The following is a 5,950-nucleotide window of genomic DNA, read 5'->3' on the forward strand; positions in this document are numbered from 1 at the left end:
CCAGGCACACGGTGCAAGCTATCGGGAGATCCACCATTCTGGGGTCTGAAGGATGGTGGCCCTCCTCTCACAGCTCCACTAGGTGTGCCCCAGTAGGGATTCTGTGTGGGGGTTCAAACCCCACATCCCCTTCTGCAATGCCCTAGTGGAAGTTCTCCATTAGGGCTCTGCCCCTGCAGCAAACTTCTGGCTGGACATACAGGTGTTTCCATACACCCTCTAAAATCTAGGTGGAGGTTTCAAACCTCAATTCTTGACTTCTGTGCACCCGCAGGCTCAACACCACTGTAAGCCACCAAGGCTTGGGGCTTGCACCCTCTGAAGTAATGGCCCAAGCTGTACATTGGCCCCTTTTAGCCATGGCTACAGCTGAGCCGCTGGGACACATGGCACCAAATCTGGAGGATGCACAGAGCAGGGGGGCCCTGGGCCCAGCTCAAGAAGCCATTTTTCCCTCCTGGGCCTCCAGGCCTGTGATAGGAAGGGCTGCCATGAAGGTCTCTGACGAGGCCTGGAGACATTTTATTCATTGTCTTGGTGATTTAACGTTTGGCTCCTCATTACTTATGCAAGTTTCTGTAGCCTGCTTGATTTTCTCCCCAGAAAAATGGGTTTTTCTTTCCTATCACGTTGTCAGGCTGCAGATTTTCCAAACTTTTATGCTCTGCTTCCTCTTGAATGCTTTGCCACTTAGAAATTTCTTCCTCCAGATACCCTAAATCATCTCCCTCAATTTCAAATATCCACAGATCTTTAGACTAGTAGCAAATGCCGCCAGTCTCTTTGCTAAAGCATAACAAGAGTGACATTTACTCCAGTTCCCAAGAAGTTCTTCATCTCCATCTGAGACCACCTTATGGACTTCATTGTCCATATTGCTATCGGCATTTCGGTCAAAGCCATTCAACAAGTCTCTAGGAAGTTCCAAACTTTCCCACATCGTCCTGTCTTCTTCTGAGCTCTTCAAGTCTCTAGGAAGTTCCAAACTTTCCCACATTTTGCTGTCTGCTTCTGAGCCCTCCAAACTGTTCCAATCTCTGCATGTTACCAAGTTCCAAAGTTGCTTCCACATTTTTGGGTGTCCTTATAGCAGAAACCCACTCTACCAATACCAATTTACTGTATTAGTCTGCTGTCATACTGCTATGAAAAAATACCCGAGATTGGATAATTTATAAAGAAAAGAGGTTTAATGGACTCATAGTTCCACATCACTGGGGAGGCCTTGGGAAACTTACAATTATGGTGAAAGACACCTCTTCACAGGGCAGCAGGAGACAGAAATGCCAAGCAAAGGGAGAAAAGCCCCTAATAAAACCATCAGATCTTGTGAGAACTCACTCACTGTCATGAGAACAGCAGCACGAGGGTAACAAACCCCATAATTCAATTACCTCCCCCTGGGTCCCTCCCATGACACATGGGGATTATGGGAACTGCAATTCAAGATGAGATTTGGGTGCGGACACAGCCAAACCACACCAAGCAGTTAGCTGTGATTGCACCACTGCACTCTAGCCTGGGCAAAAGGGTGAGATCCTGTCTCAAAATAAATACATAAATAAATAAATAATAAAGAAAAGAAAAGGAAAAAGGATCTTCATATAATCCAAAGGCAAAACCACAAACTGCAAATCAGACACTTCTTTAAGGCCCTACCTTCACCATAGTTGGTTATATGTCCAACTGAAAATGATTTGAATATTTAACTTCTAATCCCCCATCTGTAAAACAGAAATGATGCAACCTAATGTCCTCAGGCTGGATGGCCATCAATTACGAACAATTATCTGGTCAATTCTACATCTTATTGTATGTCTTGAAAATTCACTTGGTTCATTGAGATGTCCTAGACATATATGTTTATGTGAAAAATGGGCAGTATTATTTGGACAGCATTCATAAATGTAATGACTTCCACACAAGTCAAGGACTGGTGAACATTAGTAATAGGGAAAGAGAATTATAATGACTGGATTTATACTATAAAAAATTGCCAGGCTGAACTGCCCAGCTACGATAATTCCTCAAAATCAAAAATGTTGCCTTTACTTGAGAAGCAGAAGAGAGAAAGATAAGGCATACAGCAGAATACTCCTTTGGGATTGGGTTGATTCCTGTAATGTTTATCAATGCTCTGAATGATGGAAGAGAAAGAATCCTTATTAGATTTTCCAATAACCTAGTTAGGCAGGAAAAAACAAGAAGTTAATTCAAAGAGACTTTGACAAATAAGAAATGACCTGTCAACACAAGTTCAGAAAAGGGCAAGTACAAAACAAGTATTAGGCTCAGAGTATCAGTATTCTGATAGAAGATGGGAATGGCTAAAATGAGTGTCCAGGACTAGACCTGTGGCTCTTAGTAAGGTGAATAAGAGTCAGTAATGTAGTGCTGCCACTTTGAAATATGTACTTAGAGAATATTAGGGCATATGCAATAGGAATGACTGACATTACCTAAGAGATGAAAAATAGATTCAATCAGGGAAGAGTAAAGAAGATGACACATCCCAAAGAAGAAAAGGTTAAGGAGAAGTTTTCCCATATAATATCTGTCTGCTACTGAGTTATTCCATTTTTGCATATTCTATACCATAGGAAATCAACAAATTGTGATGTTAACACCAAAGTCTTCCTATATATAGCAAGTCCTCAAATAATGTTGTTTTGTTCAGTGTCCTTTCATTATAATATTGATGATAAAGAAAATTGCTTTGTGGTTGGGGTCATTGTCTGTGTGGAGTTTACACATTCTCTCGTCTGTGCGGGTTTTCTCTGAGTTCTCTGATTTCCTCCCACCTCCCAATGTTTTGTAGGTTAGGTTAGGTTAACTGATATATCTAAAAAGTTGTCCCAGTGACAGTGAGTGTGCATGGGTGTGAGTGCACCTTGCAATGGGATGGCGTCCTGGACAGGATTAGTTCCCACCTTGTACCCTGAGCTGCTGGGAGAAGCTTCAGCCATCTGTGATCCTGACCTAGAATAAGCAAGTAACTAACAATCTTACTTGTTTCTTAAATGTATATATGGCTCACATTTATTTCAATGTTTAACATTAGAGGTGTTGTGGGTTTTTATTTAGAAGTTTGGTGATATTTTTATGACCAGAAATATGCCATAGAAATTTAACTCTTATTTTTATCAATGAGTCTATGGTAAAATTAGTTTCCTTATATACATTTCGCCTTGTACATTTCCTCCTACATTCTGCAGTTTCCAAGAACCTATCAACAACGTTAAGTGAGGACTTACTGTATACTCCTCAGACAGAACTGCTTTGGAAACTATCACTAACATTGCTACAACTGGACATTAACCAGTTTTCAAACTGGTTCATCTTTTAACTGAATATGACCAGTGGTCTTTTCCTAATTGGAAGGTTACAAATCACCGTGTATGGTTAGCTCCTTGGTCCAGTCCAATATTGACTCTACATCCCAAGGGATATTCCCCTGAACAAGTTTCTTTTTTGGTGTTAGCTTCACACACAATAATGTGCTCTTTAATATATCCTGGATTATAAATTTCATACTCCATTATGGACTTGTCAGCTATGAATTTAACTAAAACCTTTTGCAACTACCTACATTTTTAGTTTGTATTACTGCTTGCATAGTGAGTTCTATTTATGTAGCACCTGATGTGCCAAAGTATTACTTTATTATTTTTTTTATTCGTCCTGAACTCACTTCTTTAAAGGTCTATGTTCTGGCTCTAAGATTCCAGTAATTGATAAACAAGCCTATTCTCTCTTTTCAAACATTTATCACAAACATTTTTGACATTTCTTTCTTTAGATGTCAGAAGCCTATTTTTTTCAGTCTATCTTTATAAAAAGTCCTCCATTCACACCCCATCCTCTTGGTTATTTTATCTCATTTCCTTAAGCTTCCTTGGGATGTGTTAACTGTTGACATAAATAGCTGTTTCCTCTTGGGTCTGCTTCCATTCCATACAGGAAAGTTGAAGCAATGCAAGAGCCAAATACATTTAATCCATTATATACACTGAAACAGCCTAGTCAGTGGATATGCCACAGGCCTGCGGTACTTGAGAAATACATGATCATACATACTAAGTACAGTCTCTTTTATCTGTGATCTAAGACCATCACTATCATTTTATCCTTTGAGCACTATATATGAGCCCCTCCCTAACTTCTTTCTAGATCTTCCTTCAAGGGAGAAGTAACTATAACTAGAATACATCTTTTTCTACCTCTCATGGTTATTTTCCTAATTTGCATGTGATTTTTCTCATTGTATCATCAATGCAAGAACAGAGGTATATAGCTACTGCACCAAGAGTGGCCCTCTCACAGCTGGCCCTTCAACTGCATACATTATTCTACTAATCCATTTTGATAAACTATAAATATGTTCTTATTTGCTCTCGCTTTTGTAGTTTCTAGAATGTACACATTCAGTCTTCTGAATATGTTAGTTCTCTACATTGTCCTAAAAATCTTTAAAGTTTCTAAATTCACTGCTCTAAAGAATTCTCTATCTGGTAACTAACATGATATATCAGCTTTCTTCGATTCCTTATGTAATACTATCTCTCTCCCACACCTCTTTTTAAATTTCTTAACTTAAAAAAACATATATTAAAGCCCATATTTTCCTCTTCAAATTAATATTACATACAATATTCCTGGACGCATACACTATTGCTATCTGAATGTTGTAATGTTATTTAAGGCATAAGCCCTTCTTTATTTTACATCTAGTCTAGTTCTATTGAAGATTAGTTTAATATTTTGTATTTAGTTTCCATTATCTTTTTCTAATGCCTAACAGTATTCCATGACAGGAAAACTTGGTTATTTTTAGGAAAATGCTTATAATGACTTCAGAGTCCTTTTAATAGAGGCTAGCTAAGAGCCACTTCTGCCAGATGTATTTTTGAAATAATGTTTTCCTAGATGCTCTGATCCACATTTCAAGTTGTCTGCCTATTTTATTTCATCTCCCTGATTCATTCAGCCATTTATCTGTGCTTCCTTTTTCCTTTCAGTTATTGAGTGCTTCTGGCACTGTTTGTTTGGTGCTGGTCACATAGCAATAAAAGATGACATTTTTGCCCTCAAGGAGTCTATAATCTAATGCAAACTGTTATTCAGATTCTGATACTCTTCTAGCTTTTCTTCATTGGCTTAGTATTTACTACCAGAAAAGCTCAGGGTTAAATGCAAACTGAGAGGTTTAATTACATACTTTCTGATTTAGATCATTTATTTTAAAAAGTAAAATACTTTTTTTTTTTTCAAAATTTATTTTCCAAAATGGCTGACTGGAAGCATTTTATGCACACTTCATCCACTTAAGAAAACCAAAATAGTGTGAAGACAATCGTACTTTGAATTCTTTTTTCAAGAGAGAACATGAGTGTTCAACAGAAAAGTGACAGGAAACATCAAAAACTAGGAAAGAGAGGGAAAAGAGGCAGCTGCTTGGCTGGGACCAGCAGGGAGCTAGAAGTAACTTCCCAGTGCAAGGAGAGGGTGAGTGAGAGTATTTTTGTGGTCTATGTTTCCACCTGGGGAATCATACAATATTAGGGAGCTGAGAGGCTCAGAAGGAACTGCTCCAGGGAGGGAGCTTGCTCTGTGACCTGCAACCTTTCTGAAACCTAAGTGGTTACAGCAAGATGTCATGACTGCCAATGCTGGAAAGCAGGCAGTGTCACTGGGACTTGAGTGGGATGCGAGTTGCCATGAAGACTTGGTCCGAGCTGGGTGGGTGCTCCTACAGCCCAGAGGTGAGTTATAGGCTAGGCATGGAGTACCAGATTTGATGAGCCAGCTGGGTCTGCTGCAACAGCCAGGACAGGGGAGCGAGCCCCAGTAGGGATGGGGTGTGAGAGGAATGTGTGTCTCCCACCTGTCGGCCAAGGTTGTGGCCTCTGTGACTAACCTAACACTCCCCATGACAGGATGGGCAAGACAG

This window comes from Macaca nemestrina, chromosome 11, assembly GCF_043159975.1.
Source record: "Macaca nemestrina isolate mMacNem1 chromosome 11, mMacNem.hap1, whole genome shotgun sequence".
In the NCBI taxonomy this organism is placed as follows: Eukaryota; Metazoa; Chordata; class Mammalia; order Primates; family Cercopithecidae; genus Macaca; species Macaca nemestrina.